At 44.0% G+C, this 17500-nt stretch overlaps 1 protein-coding gene across 5 annotated transcripts in view; it reads left to right on the plus strand.

Moving 5' to 3' along the window:
• Positions 1-17500, plus strand: part of dab1a (DAB adaptor protein 1a) — a 708809-nt gene that overhangs the window by 100674 nt on the left and 590635 nt on the right. For all 5 annotated transcript variants that reach the window (XM_061888190.1, XM_061888192.1, XM_061888191.1 and 2 more), the window contains exon 3: positions 16392-16516. The gene's annotated coding sequence lies outside the window, so the exon portion shown is untranslated. The remainder of the gene's footprint in view (positions 1-16391; positions 16517-17500) is intronic.

The following is a 17500-nucleotide window of genomic DNA, read 5'->3' on the forward strand; positions in this document are numbered from 1 at the left end:
CCCCAAATCTTCACCCCATTCTTTTGTGGGGAACCAAAAATCCAAACAAAGTGGGTCAAAATAAGTGTGTGTTTGTGAGCGATGGAGCTGCATAAACATGCACGCTGCTGCATACTGATCAGGGACAATAAAACCTCCATTAAAGATTTATTCTGGCGAGGCAATGAGGAGGAAGGGGGGGAGGGCACTCAGGTTTGTGTCGGAGAGTGGATTACGCCAAAGACACCTCTCTCCACCATCACACATTCTCAGGCGAGTGGGGGGGGTGTTGTAGGGTCTCTCTGCATTTTAATAGCGCCATCACCTCCAGCTATGATAGCAGACAACGCCATCTTCCAGCAGACACTCCTGCTCGCGAGTACCTCCGCGCTCCAAAGCCGCCTGCTAACTGGCCGGCCGCCTTCAATTATAGATCCCATCTGCGTCGCCGTGGCGCTCGCACAACAAGCTCCAGACCCGCTCTGTCAAAAATGTCGCCTGAACCCGGGCGGCGCCGCGGGCCCGAAGACACCCAGGCGCCTTTTTTTAGTTAATATCTACAATAGGCTTGCGGCGGGCAGAAGGAGGGGTGTAATGAAATTCACCGATGAAGTGTGCTGTCAGCTTTATCGTAAAGACCTACACTCGCAACTCACGCTCCCCTTTCTTTGCCTTCATCTCGTTCGAGATGATTGAGATTCCGACTTGATGCTGATGACATTTGAGCGGCCGCTTTGCTATGAACCGCGCTCGCCGGAGCTCGTTGCACGCTAAACGGCGAGGAGGCGGGGAACAGGACGAGATGTTACGCTTGTGTGGCATTGTAATGCCGGATTCGGTCCTCCGTGGATGCGTCAGCAAGAACACAGCAAAAAGGTAAGAACTAAGGGATTTATTAAACAAAAGGAGCTATGAACAAAAATACTGATACAAATAGAAAAGGCAAATAAAAGCGCTAGCATGGAAAGCTAGGACAAACAAACCGAAGCACAAGGGCACCAAAAGGAAATACAAAACAACTAGCGTGAAAGCTAGGAATAAAAATAAAGCTTAGCGTGAGAGCTAGCGAAAACGAGAGTGAGAGACAAGTCGTAAACAGATGTATGTGAACAAAACTAAGATCCGACAATCAGTGAACAGAAAACGCTGGCTTATAAACAGGTGGTGATTAGTAAAGACAGGTGTGCTGGAAAAGAGAGTAGCAGCTGAAACTAATGAGTGACCATGGAAACGAACGAAACAGGAACTAAGTATGTCAAACCGCAGAGTGATATAAAAATGGAACAAAAATAACAATATGGTGATGATCCGACCATCGGATCACAACAGTATCCCCCCCCAAAAGAGACAGATACCAGATGTCCAAAAAAAAAAAATACAACAAAGAATGCAAAGAAAAACTAGAACCCCCTCCCCACAACAAGAAAATCCGCAGAAGAAGGGAGGGCGGAGGGTCACCAGGTCGCGTGTCCCCGAATCCACCGAGGAATAGCAATGTGGCGGCGGCGGATGGAACGCCGCTGCCGAAAAAGTTTTGGCGGCCGACCTTGAAAAGGCCACATCAGTGGCCGCCTTGCAGGATGAGGTGCACGGCGAGGCGGACGACCTCGCAGAGGCCACACCTGTGGCAGACGTGGAGGAGGCTTGGCAGCAGCAGACGAAGGTGCGGGGGCTGCAGCCGAAGCAGGTGCAGAGGCCGGCGGAGGAGCAGGCGCAGGCTTCAGCCGAGGAGCAGGTGCAGGCGCAGGCTTCAGTCGAGGAGCAGGCGCAGGCTTCAGTCGAGGAGCAGGCGCAGGCTTCAGTCGAGGAGCAGGCGCAGGCTTCAGTCGAGGAGCAGGCGCAGGCTTCAGTCGAGGAGCAGGCGCTGGCTTCAGCCGAGGAGCAGGCGCTGGCTTCAGCCGAGGAGCAGGCGCTGGCTTCAGCCGAGGAGCAGGCGCTGGCTTCAGCCGAGGAGCAGGCGCTGGCTTCAGCCGAGGAGCAGGCGCTGGCTTCAGCCGAGGAGCAGGCGCTGGCTTCAGCCGAGGAGCAGGCGCTGGCTTCAGCCGAGGAGCAGGCGCTGGCTTCAGCCGAGGAGGAGGCGTTGGCTTCAGCCGAGGAGGAGGCGTTGGCTGTAGCCGAGGTGCAGGTGCTGCAGCCGAAGAAGGCGGCGTCGTGGAGTATGGCGTAGTCGTCGCCGTCGTGGAGGTCGGCGTAGTCGTCGCCGTCGTGGAAGAAGGCGTAGTAGTCGGCGTGGAAACCGCAGTTGTCGACGCAGGTGTTGGAGTGGGTTCCAACTTAAGAGCTGGTGCGAACTCCAGCTTTGGAGCTGGTGCTGGAGTGGGCTCCAGCTCTGGAGCTGGTGATAGAGTGTGCTCCAGCTTTGGAGCTAATGCTGGACTGGGTTCCAGCTTTAAGGCTGGTGCTGGAGTGGGTTCCAGCTTAGGAACAGGTGCTGGTGCGAGGACCAGGAAAGAGTCGATTGCTGGCGTGAGAACCAGACTAGGATTCGGTGCTGGTGTGTGAACCAGGCGAGAGACCGAAGCTGGTGTGGGAACAAGGTTAGGAACCTCTTCTGGTGTGAAAACCAGGCGAGAGTCTACTTTTGGTGTAAAAACCAGGTTAGGGACAGTGCCGAACATCGGTGGTGGAGGACGTGCTGGAGGTAATGACCTCGCAAGTCTGAACACCGGTGGAGGAGGTCTACTTGGTCGTTGTGATTTGACCGGGGGAAACACAGGTGGAGGAGGTCTACAAGGCCGTTGAGACTTGGCCGGGGGAAAAACAGGTGGAGGAGGTCTACAAGGCCGTTGAGACTTGGCCGGGGGAAACACAGGTGGAGGAGGTCTACGAGGAAGAGCTAAGCGGAATACAGGTGGCGGCGGCCTAGGAGGAGCTAGCGGTTTAACGGGCCGAAAAACAGGTAAGGGTGGCCTCATAGGAGGTTGCGGTTTGACAGTTTTAAGAAATGGTAGCGTCTGCGCTACCTCCGCAACACAGCTATAGGCCATAGCCCCCCCCTCCAGACGGGAATCCCAGACCCGTTCCCTGTGGTCAGGGACTGACCATAAGGGAGGGTGGTGGGAGGTTTGGAGGCGGGCAGACTCCTCCCCTCTATATTGTCCAGAGTGTCCCTTTGAAAAGGGAGAAAAAACCTTGGACTTGGGCTGGGAATGAGGTTTTACAGGTGGAGTTGAAAAAGCAGATGGTTGGGATTTACCAGAATAATAAAAAGCAAAAATGTCCTGGAAATTCTGTATTTTATTATTAATGTTATTGTCATTTGAAAATGGATGAGAAAGAGAATCTTCCAAAAAAAATTCCTCATTGATGATGTCATCAACGGAGGACGGGTTTGCGTTACCGGGAGGCGTCGACGAAATGACGTCATCTGCGCGGGACACAAGTTGAGAATTTGCCCAGTCGGTAAAACTGTTAGCAAAGTGTGTTATTGGGTCCCCAAACAATGGTGTAGGGGTTTTGTATGCGGACTGTAGGTTGCTGTGTTTATGAGGAGGGAGGCATGGAGTGGGAAAGTCACTGTCACGGGACGAAGCCATCGTTCGCGGCTTCCGCCTACGCGGACGAGCGCGAGCGCTGCGGGAGGGAAACTCACCGGACCGGGAAACATCGATGGGGATCAGGGTTCCATCCGGACCCCACATGATACTTTCATCCGGGTTGCATCGGAGAGTCTCTGCCTCCATCGCCCGAAACATAATCCATGTACCTTCATCGAAGGCGTCCTCGTGGTTGCCAGACGCGAAGGAACCATTCTTTGGTCGGATCTTACTGTTACGCTTGTGTGGCATTGTAATGCCGGATTCGGTCCTCCGTGGATGCGTCAGCAAGAACACAGCAAAAAGGTAAGAACTAAGGGATTTATTAAACAAAAGGAGCTATGAACAAAAATACTGATACAAATAGAAAAGGCAAATAAAAGCGCTAGCATGGAAAGCTAGGACAAACAAACCGAAGCACAAGGGCACCAAAAGGAAATACAAAACAACTAGCGTGAAAGCTAGGAATAAAAATAAAGCTTAGCGTGAGAGCTAGCGAAAACGAGAGTGAGAGACAAGTCGTAAACAGATGTATGTGAACAAAACTAAGATCCGACAATCAGTGAACAGAAAACGCTGGCTTATAAACAGGTGGTGATTAGTAAAGACAGGTGTGCTGGAAAAGAGAGTAGCAGCTGAAACTAATGAGTGACCATGGAAACGAACGAAACAGGAACTAAGTATGTCAAACCGCAGAGTGATATAAAAATGGAACAAAAATAACAATATGGTGATGATCCGACCATCGGATCACAACACGAGATTGTGTGGGCTCTAAATGATAAACAATCAATGCAGCGGGCGAGGAGAAAGGAAGGATTGGAAATGACTATTGATGAGGTGGAAAAGGAAGCTCGTGCTGCATTCGAGACTGCTGGGAAATGTCAGGTTCGTAGGTTGATAGTAAGGATGGACCAGGGGTGTCCAAAGTGCGGCCCAGGGCCCATTTGCCAGATTTTCTACGAGTCGGTGGTGGCGAGCGCTTTCTTGTACGCCGTGGCTTGCTGGGGCGGCGGGCTGAGAGGGAGGGACGCAAACAGACTGGACAAATTGGTAGAGAAGGCCAGTAACGTGGTGGGAGTGGAGCTGGACTCTGGCGGTGGTGTCAGAGAGGAGAAGTCTAGCAAAACTCCTCACCCACTACACTCGGACCTTGCGGAGAGAATGAGCACGTTCAGTGGAAGGCTCAGACTCCCAAAATGTAACACAGAACGACACAGGAGGTCCTTCATACCGACAGCCATCAGACTGTATAATGCATATGTTCCTTGACTGCACTTAAATGTAGAATATATGTAGAATATATTTATATTGTTCATGTATTATATATATATAATATATTATTTATTATTATTATTGTTTATTGTGAGTGAACTGTGTTGCTGAATTTCCCCAAGTACTTTCTATTCTATTTGCATTCCGCGGGTAATTTTTTAACGGCCCTAAGCACATTCTAAAAATACGATTAAAAAAATAAAAAAACTGAAAAAGTGGTATAAAAGAGCAAACAGGTGAAATGTGACAAGAAAATGTTGCAATGTTTACTCTAAAACAGGGGTCACCAACGCGGTGCCCGCGGGCACCAGGTCGCCCGTAAGGACCAGATGAGTCGCCCGCTGGCCTGTTCTAAAAATAGCTCAAATAGCAGCACTTACCAGTGAGCTGCCTCTATTTTTAAAATTGTATTTACTAGCAGTGCACAATCACAGAGTACTTACAAGCAGACAGTGTGTAGACAGAAATTGGAGATTGGACGCATTTTGGCTTAAAAACTAGCTAGCGGCTAACGTCCAATCTCCGTCTGCAGTGTTTTTGCTACTTCTAAATCAGTAATCCGTATCTCCATGGCGACAAAGTATGTTTCTTACAAGTACCATTATCACCGCAGGACGAGGAATAGCTAAACAAGCTTCACTACACACCGTAGCTCACCGGCATCAAAATGTAAACAAACGCCATGGGTTGAGATACACCTGACATCTACTGTAATGATACCAAGTACAGGAGTGTATCTAGTCGATACTATGTTTACATCGATATTTTTTAACATCACATATTTTTTGTATTATGTTTGTAAAGTCAAGAAATATGTCCCTGGACACATGAGGACTTTGAATATGACCAATGTATGATCCTGTAACTACTTGGTATTGGATTGATACCCTAATATGTGGTATCATCCAAAGCTAATGTAAAGTATCCAAACAACAAAAGAATAAGTGATTATTACATTTTAACAGAACATATAAATAGAGAAAATAAGCAGCTATTAACATTAAATGAACAAGTAGATGACTAATTCATTTTCTACCGCTTGTCCTTTAATAGTGTTGACAAAATAATAGGTAAATAAATGACTCAATATGTTACTGCATATGTCAGCAGACTAATTAGGGTTGACATACTCGGTCAACAGCTACACAGGTCACACTGAAGGTGGCCATATAAAGAACTTTAACACTGTTACAAATATGCGCCACACTGTGAACAAAAATGACAAACACATTTCGGGAGAACATCCGCACCATAACACAACATAAACAACAACAGAACAAATACCCAGAATCCCTTGCAGCACTAACTCTTCCGGGATGCTACAATATACACCCCCCGCTACGCATATATATATAAATACATATCTTTTTTTTTTTTTATCCTTTTTTTTTTTTTTACTATTATAATACTTCATTATTGTGTATGCACCGTATCGGATCTGCTCGAATTTAATTGTTCTTTGAGCCGGTTCACTGTAATAATGACACATAAAATGTTATTCTATTCTAGAAGCACTACAACCATCTTTCGAAAACCTTATAAAAAGGGAACTACAGCTAACCACCATACTTGTGTATTGCGGCGAGTCTTTCCTCCAAGTCCCCCCGCCCCCTTTTTTTTTTCTTGAGCCACGTCCGACGGAGCAATTTGTAAACACCATAAAATGTTAATTATTCAATTAGTATTTGTTATTGCCCGGGTGAGCTAATCTCGCTTGGGCAGCAGCAAAGAAAATCCCCTGGATTCTCCTTTTTAAGTCAACAAAGTTAACTTTCCAATTAGCATGCACCGGGTCCTGTTTAACATGCACAATAAATAAAAAGGCAGAAAAGGGGTGGGTGAATGACGGAAACACACGCAGGGCGCAGTGGCAGCGCAACATCACGGCTTTTTGCAACAACACAGTGGGGGGTCTTTGGTAATCAAACATAACTGTCATTGTTCACAACGTTCTCAAACAATAGGATCCTTATCCTGACGGGCTACGTGTTTATCCTCTAAGATACTCTCTTTTGATCCTGTAAACCAGTGTTTTTCCAACCACTGTGCTGCGGCGATACATTCTGGGGTTAAAAATATTTTTGCAAACCAGTAACTATAGTCTGCAAATGATGATGTTGTTGAGTGTTGTGCTGTCTAGAGCTCGGCAGAGTAACCGTGTAAGCATATCAGTGGGTGGAAGCCGGTAGATATTTGCTTTGTAGATGTCGGAAACAGCGGAAGGCAGGGTGAAGGTGTCTAATGCATACTTGCCAACCTTCCCGGATTTTCCGGGGGGACTCCCGAAATTCAGCGCCTCTCCCGTAAACCTCCTGGGACAAATTTTCTCCCGAAAATCTCCCGAAATCTCCACGCCCCTCCAGCTCCATGCGGACCTGAGTGAGGACCGCCTGTTTTCACGTCCGCTTTCCCACAATATAAACAGTTCTTGGTTTCTTATGTGGGTTTATTGTTAGGCAGTTTCATGAACGTCCTCCCACAACACACAACAACAGCAGTCACATTTTCTTCTGCCGTAAACAGCAATGTTGTGACACTCTTAAACAGGACAATACTGCCATCTACTGTACATGCATATGTGACGATAACATCTACGGCAGGGGTCACCAACCTTTTTGAAACCAAGAGCTACCTCTTGGGTACTGATTAATGCGAAGGGCTACCAGTTTGATACACACTTAAATGAATTGCCAGATATAGCCAATTTGTTCAATTTACCTTTAACTCTGTTATTATTATTAAATAATAAATAATTAATGGGTTGTACTTGTATAGCGTTTTTCTACCTTCAAGATACTCAAAGCGCTTTGACACTACTTCCACATTTACCCATTCACACACACATTCACACACTAATGGAGGGAGCTGCCATGCAAGGCGCTAACCAGCACCCATCAGGAAAAAGGGTGAAGTGTCTTGCTCAGGCCACAACGGACATGACGAGGTTGATACTAGGTGGGGATTGAACCAGGGACCCTCGGGTTGCGCACGGCCACTCTCCCACTGCGCCACACCGTCCCAATGATATTTATAATAAATAAATATACGGTATGTTTTTTATGTCATGTTTCAAATACGTTAAAATCCAATCCGCACTTTTTTAGCTGTAAATATACTCCCCTCTTAACCACGCCCTCCGCCCCACCCCAAGGTTGTATGGTCTGATGCTTAAACCAAAAATTAGCAATAGGTAACTGCTCTTAATAAGGTAACTGCAATAAAGCTTAGGGAAGGCTATGCAGAACGACACTAAAACTGAACTTCCTACAAAGTAAACAAAAACAGAATGCTGGACGACAGCAAAGACTTACTGTGGAGGAAAGACGGCGTCCACAATGTACATCCCAGCATGACATGACGATCGACAATGTGCACACAAAGAAGGATAAAAACAACTGAAATATTCATGATTGCTAAAACAAAGTAGATGTGGGAAATATCGCTCAAAGGAAGACATGAAACTGCTACAGAAAAATACCGAAAAACGAGAAAAAGCCATTAAAAAACTAGCGCAAGACACAGGAAAACATCAAAAAACTCCAAAAAAGTCAGGGCGGTATGTGACAGGTGGTGACAGTTCACTTACTTTGAGACAAGAACTATATTGATGCACGCTTGGTTATGCTTTAAAGTCGTATCCAACGATTGCGACGACGACTTTTTACTGTCAACTGAGTTTAATTTTTGAATGATTTCTGCTGGTGGTGTGCCTCCGGATTTTGTAAAGCTGCCACTGTTTCTGCCTAAATTGGCTTAAAGTTTGAAATGAATGTGAATGTTTCATCTCTGTCACGCCTCAAATAAAACCAAACCCAGCGTTCACGTTAATGAGCCAGTCAATACATTTGGTTAGTTCGTGAATATCCCAACCCTTTAGATCAAATTTAATACTCCGTCCAACATTTATTCATTTTTCATTGATTTTTTTTACTTGTTTAGCGAAGATAATAAACTCGGTGAGATTAAAATCAATTTTGCAAGAGTGCAGCCAAAAAAACAGGTTTCATAAAAACATATGTTAACAACTTTGTTGCGTTTGGGACGCATTTTGTTGCGCAAAGTTGCCACCCCAGGATGCTACAGGACTGGGACAAGACGTGATAGCAGGTAAGAACTTGTTTTAATATAAAAATGACAAAATAACATTTGACAAAAGGCAAAGAAAAGGCGTGCCTACACACCGGAAGCTAAATGCTAATGTTAGCAAGAGTAGAGTTCAAAGTGTCCAAAGTAGCGCGTGCCGAGCGGGCGGAAGCTAAGACAGGAATTAGCAAGGTAAAAACAAAACAGGAATACCAAACGTAACTGTTGCATGGCGCAAACAAAACATCCAGACAGAACTATGGTAGCAGGTCGGTTTAAATACTAAAACAATAATCAAAAACAGGTGTGCGTCAGAAAGTAGGTGCAGGTGGAGCAAATGAAGTCGCCATGGGGACAAATACAAACAAGGAAGAGTCCAAAAAAATAATCAAAACACAAAAAGGGACTCAAACATAGACTAAAGATGTGTTGTGCGGGTTCCAGGGACCACCAAGGAAGGACATGACTGAGCAGTTTTGACTTTCTTTATTTTCCAATAAGAAAAGTCTTTTTTGGGTTGCTTTTCAGTCGCCCGCGTCGTCTCCCTCGCTTTCTTCCGGGTTGCATGCGCTTCGTCTCGTTCTGTCGTCTCGCCACCTCTCTCTCCGACGTTCTCGGCTGCCGCCCTTTTAAACAGTGCGGGAGGATTCATTAATCGTATCCGGGTGTGCCATCCAAGTACCGGATCTCGATTGTGGCGTCGCTGAATGTTATGAAAATATTTAAATTTTTAAAGCTCCAATTATTATATAATCTCAAATATTCCACTTAAAAATGTTATCGGGGGGGGGGAAATATTGCATATTTTGTGTTTTCTCCCATAAAAAAATAGTTTTTTTTGCTTAAAATCATTGCTTTCTTTGTTAAAGAAAATAGGTTTTCTTTAACAAAGAAAGCAATGATTTAAACCTTGAATAATAATATTAATAATAATACTAAATATTGACACATTTTTAATATTTTTTTGGACCAAAACCCTTTGGGGGGTTAATGAATGTTATGAAATATTTACATTTATAAGGCTCCAATTATTATATAATCTCAAATATTCCACTTAAAAATGTTATCGGGGGGAAAATATTGCATATTTTGTGTTTTCTCCCATAAAAAAAAAGGTTTTCTTTAACAAAAAAAGCAATGATTTAAACCTTGAATAATAATATTTATAATAATACTAAATGACACATTTTTAATGTTTTTTTTTTACCTAAACCCTTTCGGGGGAGTTAATGAGTGTTATGAAATATTTATATTTTTAAGCAATTATTATATAATCTCAAATATTCCACCTAAAAATTTTATCAGGGGGAAAATATTGCATATTTTGTGTTTTCTTCCAGTTTTGATCCCCTGGGATCAAAACCTTTGTGTTTTCTCCCATAAAAAAAAAGGTTTTCTTTAACAAAGAAAGCAATGATTTAAACCTCCAATAATGATATTTATAATAATACTAAATGACACATTTTTTACGTTTTTTTTTTTTACCTAAACCCTTTCGGGGGAGTTAATGAGTGTTATGAAATATTTACATTTTTAAGCAATTATTATATAATCTCAAATATTCCACCTAAAAATGTTATTGGGGGGAAAATATTGCATATTTTGTGTTTTCTCCCATAAAAAACTAGGTTTTCTTTAACAAAGAAAGCAATGATTTAAACCTTGAATAATAATATTTATAATAATACTAAATAATGACACATTTTTTATGTTTTTTTTTTAACCTAAACCCTTTGGAGGGGGGGAGGTTTAATGAATCTTATGAAATATTTCCATTTTTAAGGCTCCAATTGTTATATAATCTCAAATATTCAACTTAAAAATGTTATCGGGGGGAAAATATTGCATATTTTGTGTTTTCTCCCATAAAAAACTAGGTTTTCTTTGACAAAGAAAGCATTGATTTAAACCTTGAATAATAATATTAATAATAATACTAAATAATGACACATTTTTTATATTTTTTTGGACCAAACCCCTTTGGGGGGTTAATGAATATTATGAAATATTTACATTTTTAAGGCTCCAATTATTATATAATCTCAAATATTCCACTCAAAAATGTTATCAGGGGGAAAATATTGCATATTTTGTGTTTTCTCCCAGTTTTGATCCCCTGGGATCAAAACCTTTGTGTTTTCTCCCATAAAAAAAAGGTTTTCTTTAACAAAGAAAGCAATGATTTAAACCTCCAATAATAATATTTATAATAATACTAAATGACACATTTTTTACGTTTTTGTTTTTTTTAACCCAAACCCTTTCAGGGGGGTTAATGAGTGTTATGAAATATTTACATTTTTAAGCAATTATTATATAATCTCAAATATTCCACTTAAAAATGTTATTGGGGGGAAAATATTATATATTTTGTGTTTTCTCCCATAAAAAACTAGGTTTTCTTTAACAAAAAAAGTATTGATTCAAATCTTGAATAATAATAATACTAAATAATGACACATTTTCAATATTTATTTGGATCAAAACCCTTTGGGGGGTTAATGAATGTTATGAAATATTTACATTTTTAAGGCTCCAATTATTATATAATCTCAAATATTCCACTTAAAGATGTTATCGAGAGAAAATATTACATATTTTGTGTAATATGTAATATTATCCCCTTGGGATCAAAACTGAGTGGAGGCCAAAATGTATATTTTTTTATACATATATTGTTTTTTTAAAATAAAAAAAAATATCAACATGCTTTGATTATTCAGCGTGTGGCCCTCGGTGGAAAAAGTTTGGACACCCCTGGCTTACACAACCACATACATTGCATGCCCATATATGGTCGTGTTGACTAACGTTCAAACAAAAAAGGCAATACAAGTTTCTTTAAAGATCTTTTTTTTGTTTTTTCTCTCAACATTTTACGCTAATTCCCTCTGAAGGCGTGCGACATTCCTCACGTCCTGGCCCGCTTTTTTCCGAGCCGCGTGGCGACTTTTTCCCCCCTCGCTGGCGGCGTCCGAAACGCCAGGCTTTATGACGCCGTCGCTTAAGCCTCGCTCTCATCTCCGTCTTCTTCCCCCTCGTGTTTGTGGCTCAGCGAGGGCTGACTTTTGTGAAGTGTAACCAGCTTATGACTTCTTATCTGGAGTGATTAGTTTATCGCCGTCACTATCGGGGTTTGGTGGCCCGCCGGGCCCCTCTGTGTTAACCCTCCCGTTCCCCTTTTTTGGCTCCATCGGACCGCAGCTGCCAGGAGATAAGAAAGTCTCTCTTGGCTCCAAATTGAATTGAATTGTTCTGCGTCAAAAGTCCGGACTGCTGACCCTTCATGGACACACCTGTCAATTGAAATGATTTATTTTAAAGCAGGGGTCTCAGACACGTGGCCCGCGGGCCAAGTTACTTGGGTGAATAATGGAAACTCACTACACCGGTATGTTTTAGCGCTTTCATGGCGAGTCTACTGACGGATATAAGTAAGAACTTTACACTACTTTATATTAGAAATGGCAACAGCGGAGGATGAATGTCCCATAACAAGAAGATAGAGAAGAAGCAAGGAAATAAACAGAGACAGAATTCAATTGGAGAGGAGGCTACGCCGGATAGTCGAACCTCGGATTCAGGAGGAACAGTAGGGTTTTTGTCCTGGTCGTGGAACTGTGGACCAGCTCTATACTCTCGGCAGGGTTCTTGGAGTTTGCCCAACCAGTCTAAATGTGCTTTGTGGACTTGGAGGAGGCATTCGACCGTGTCCCTCGGGAAGTCCTGTGGGGAGTGCTCAGAGAGTATGGGGTATCGGACTGTCTTATTGTGGCGGTCCGTTCCCCGTACGATCAGTGCCAGAGCTTGGTCCGCATTGCCGGCAGTAAGTCACATTTCCAGTGAGGGTTGGACTCCGCCAAGGCTGTCCTTTGTCACCGATTCTGTTCATAACTTTTATGGACAGAATTTCTAGGCGCAGTCAAGGCGTTGAGGGGATCCGGTTTGGTGGCCACGGGATTAGGTCTCTGCTTTTTGCAGATGATGTGGTCCTGATGGCTTCATCTGACCGGGATCTTCAGCTCTCGCTAGATCGGTTCACAGCCGAGTGTGAAGCGACCGGAATGAGAATCAGCACCTCCAAGTCCGAGTCCATGGTTCTCGCCCGGAAAAGGGTGGAATGCCATCTCCGGGTTGGGGAGGAGACCCTGCCCCAAGTGGAGGAGTTCAAGTACCTCGGAGTCTTGTTCACGAGTGAGGGAAAAGTGGATCGTGAGATCGACAGGCGGATCGGTGCGGCGTCTTCAGTAATGCGGACGTTGTACCGATCCGTTGTGGTGAAGAAGGAGCTGAGCCGGAAGGCAAAGCTCTCAATTTACCGGTAGATCTACGTTCCCATCCTCACCTATGGTCATGAGCTTTGGGTCATGACCGAAAGGATAAGATCACGGGTACAAGCGGCCAAAATGAGTTTCCTCCGCCGTGTGGCGGGGCTCTCCCTTAGAGATAGGGTGAGAAGCTCTGCCATCCGGGAGGAACTCAAAGTAAAGCCGCTGCTCCTTCACATCGAGAGGAGCCAGATGAGGTGGTTCGGGCATCTGGTCAGGATGCCACCCGAACGCCTCCCTAGGGAGGTGTTTAGGGCACGTCCAACCGGTACGAGGCCACGGGGAAGACCCAGGACACGTTGGGAAGACTGTCTCCCGGCTGGCCTGGGAACGCCTCGGGATCCACCGGGAAGAGCTAGACAAAGTGGCTGGGGAGAGGGAAATCTGGGTTTCCCTGCCTAAGCTGTTGCCCCCGCGACCTGACCTCGGATAAGCGGAAGAAGATAGATGGAAGAATTCAATTTGGGTCAATTTGAGGAGAGAGGCCTGGTCACTGTACTCTTGTACAGTGTCCAGGCGTCCCTCCTAAACAGAAGCAAGGAAATAAACAGAGACAGAATATATTTCGGCTCAATTTGAGGAGAGACGCCTGGACACTGTACAACTTGTACAGTGTCCAGGCGTCTTTCCCCCTTCTTCAGGTTGTCCTGAAGAATTTGGAGGTCCCATTTAGTCTCTGTAAAGCACCAGTTCCATTGGCAGCTAAACAAGCCCAGAGCCTAATACTACCACCACCATGCTTTACGGTAGGTGTGGTGTTCCTGGGATTAAAGGCCTCACCTTTTCTCCTCCAGACATATTGCTGGGTATTGTGGCCAAACAGCTCCATTTTTGTTTCATCCGACCACAGAACTATATTCAGAAGGTCTTATCTTTGTCCCTGTGATGTCAGATCAAACAAAAATGAAGCTGTTTGGCCACAATACCCAGCAATATGTTTGAAGGAGACAAGGTGAGGCCTTTAATCCCAGGAACACCACACCTACCGTCAAGCATGGTGGGGTAGTATTATGTTCTGGGCCTGTTTTGCTGCCAATGGAACTGGTGCTAAAAATGGGATGGCTACCAAAAGCGCCTTCTTGCCGTGAAACTTGCCCTAAAGCAAATATGAACATTGCTGAATGTATACTTTTGACCCAGCAGATCTGCTCACAACCAGTGAAGTTAGCACGTTGTGTAAATGGTAAATAAAAACAGAATACAATGATTTGCAAATCCTTCTCAACTTCTATTCAATTGACTGCAAAGACAAGATATTTAATGTTGGAACTGGAAGGCTTTGTTATTTTTTGCTAATATTATATCATTTGGAATTTGATGTCTGCAACATGTTTCAAAAAAGCTGGCGCGAGTGGCAAAAAAGACAGAGAAAGTTGAGGAATGCTCATCAAACACTTACTTGAAACATCCCACAGGTGAACAGGCTGATCGGGTATAAAAGCAAGAACGGGGCGAGGGTCACCACTTTGTGAACAAATGCGTGAGCAAATTGTCGAACAGTTTAAGAACAACATTTCTCAACCAGCTATTGCAAGGAATTTACGGATTTCACCGTCTACAATCCGTAATATCATCGAAAGGTTTAGAGAATCTGGAGAAATCCTTGCATGTAGGCGGAGATATTACGGACCTTCGATTCCTCAGGCAGTACCGTATCAAAAAGCGACTTCAGTGTGTAAAGGATATCACCACATGAGCTCAGGAACACTTCAGAAAACCACTGTCAGTAACTACAGTTGGTATGTTGAAGAGGTTCATTTAGCCTACTGACGTGTATTTATAAATGGTCGATTTATATAGGCTAGTAAGGTAAAGTGTTGTACCTGACAATTTTGGCTACCTTGCTTCTGCAGCTTTCATCAAACAGGCGGTTGAAATCAGTCTTTGGGAAACGCTTCCTGATTTCAACCGCCTCTTTGATAAAGGCTGCAGAAGCAACGTAGCCGAAACTTGTCGGGTACAACACTTTACCTTACTAGCCTATATAAATCAACCATTTATAAAAACTACAGTTGGTCGCTACATCTGTAAGTGCAAGTTAAAACTATACAAAGCCATTTATCAACAACACCCAGAAACGTCGCCAGCTTTGCTGGGCCCGAGCTCATCGAAGATGGGCTGATGCAGGAGTAAAATAGTGTTGTGTGGTCTGACGAGTCCACATTTCACATGGTTTTTGGAAACTGTGGATGTGGTGTCGTCAGGACCAAACAGGAAAAAAAACATCCGGATTGTTCTAGGCGCAAAGTTCAAAAGCCAGCATCTGTGATGGTATGGGGGTGTATTAGTGCTCAAGGCATGGGTAACTTACACATCTGTGAAGGTACATACAGGTTTTGGAGCCATCCAAGCAACTTTATCATGGACGCCCCTGCTTATTTCATCAAGACAATGCCAAGCCACGTGTTACAACAGTGTGGCTTCATAGTAAAAGAGTGCAGGTACTAGGCTGGCCTGCCTGTAGTCCAGACTTGTCTCCCATTTAAAAAAAAATGTGTAGCTTAATATGAAGCCTAAAAAAACACAACTTATGCTGTACATCAAGCAAGAATGTGAAAGAATTCTTCCTGAAAAAGCTTCAAAAATGTGTCTCCTCAGTTCCCAAATGTTTACTGAGTGTTGTTAAAAGGAAAGGCCATGTAACACAGTGGTAAAAATGCACCTGTGTCAACTTTTTTTGCAATGTGTGTCTGCCATTAAATTCTAAGTTAATTATTTGCTAAAAAAAACAAGTTTCTCAGTTGGAACATTAAATATCTTGTCTTTGCAGTCTATTCAATTGAAAATAGGTTAAAAAAAACGTTTTAACTCACTTTTGTAAGAAAAGTGAGTTAAATCTCAGTCAATCAATCAATGTTTATTTATATAGCCCTAAATCACCAGTGTCTCAAAGGGCTGCACAAACCACAACGACATCCTGGGTAGAGCCCACATAATGGCAAGGAAAAACTCACTCCAGTGGGACGTCGGTTACAGTGACAATGATGACTATGAGAAACCTTGGAGAGGACCCCCCTCCCTAGGGGACCGAGAGCAATGGATGATACTGTGAGAGTCCAGTCCAAAGTGGATCCAACACAGTAGCGAGAGTCCGAGAAATATATTTGCTAGATATATTAATGACCACTAAGCTTTATTTTAGCATCTGTAGTAAAGCCTATGTTTTTTTTTTGTTTTGTTTTTCTCAAAGCTCGTCTAGCCAGGAGCAGGTCAGAGGCGCCCGAGGAAGGAGATTGTCCCCTTTTCGTCAGGTCATGGAAGGACGCACCTTTAAAAGCCAGCGAGACCATGGAGAGGATCCACGTGGTTCTGCAGGTGGGTCAGAATGCAAAAAAACAATAATAGTTCGGGCCAGCTCCGCCGGGCCTCATTAATTCAGACAATATTTTGCTGAGGAAACATTTGGACAACATCCTGCTGACGCGCCCGTGAACTTCCGATGAGCTCGGCGCAAATCCGACGCCGTCAGTTTTTTCCCCCCGTTTCCTGCGCCGGTTCACTCAGGTGCACGCGCTCAGTTGAAGACGTGCGTCTCGCGGAGTCGCAATTGTGTTTACATTCAGTCGGCGAGCTTGGATGACCCTCGGTTGTCTCCATAATCCTGCTGATCACAGCCCGCTCAATCCCGACCCCTGAGAGGCGGCCCGTTTTTGGCATGGTTAGAGGGGGAAAAGGCGGAACAAAAAGCGACCCGATTGAGGATGTGGTTCAATCAGATTGTTACACCCGACACATTTTTCCGGCTCGGTTTGGCAAGCAGCGGGCTTTTTCTTTGGCTTTCTGTGGCCCCATCGTCCCCAGATTATTTTATTCTGAGGCTGTTTGAATAAAGCAGGCTCTGGAGCTCTTTGGCTCTCTGGAGCTTTTTCAAAAATATATGAAAAATGGAAATGATGAGGGGGGAAAAACATATTTTTTGTTTTGATTTGGTTTCTGGAGGAGGACAAACATGACACAAACCTCCCTAATTGTTATAAAGCACACTGTTCGTATCAAACATGCTTCACTGATTCGAGTATTTGGCCAGCGCCGTTTTGTCCTACTAATTTTGGCGGTCCTTGAACTCAACCTAGTTTGTTTACATCAGCACCAGGTCGCCCGTAAGGACCAGATGAGTCGCCCGCTGGCCTGTTAAAAAATAACTCAAATAGCAACACTTACCAGTGAGCTGCCTCTATTTTTAAAATTGTATTTATTTACTAGCAAGCTGGTCTCGCTTTGCTCGACATTTTTAATTCGAAGAGAGACAAAACTCAAATAGAATTTGAAAATCCAAGAAAATATTTTAAAGACTTGGTC

Source organism: Nerophis ophidion, linkage group LG26, assembly GCF_033978795.1.
Source record: "Nerophis ophidion isolate RoL-2023_Sa linkage group LG26, RoL_Noph_v1.0, whole genome shotgun sequence".
Taxonomy (NCBI): domain Eukaryota; kingdom Metazoa; phylum Chordata; class Actinopteri; order Syngnathiformes; family Syngnathidae; genus Nerophis; species Nerophis ophidion.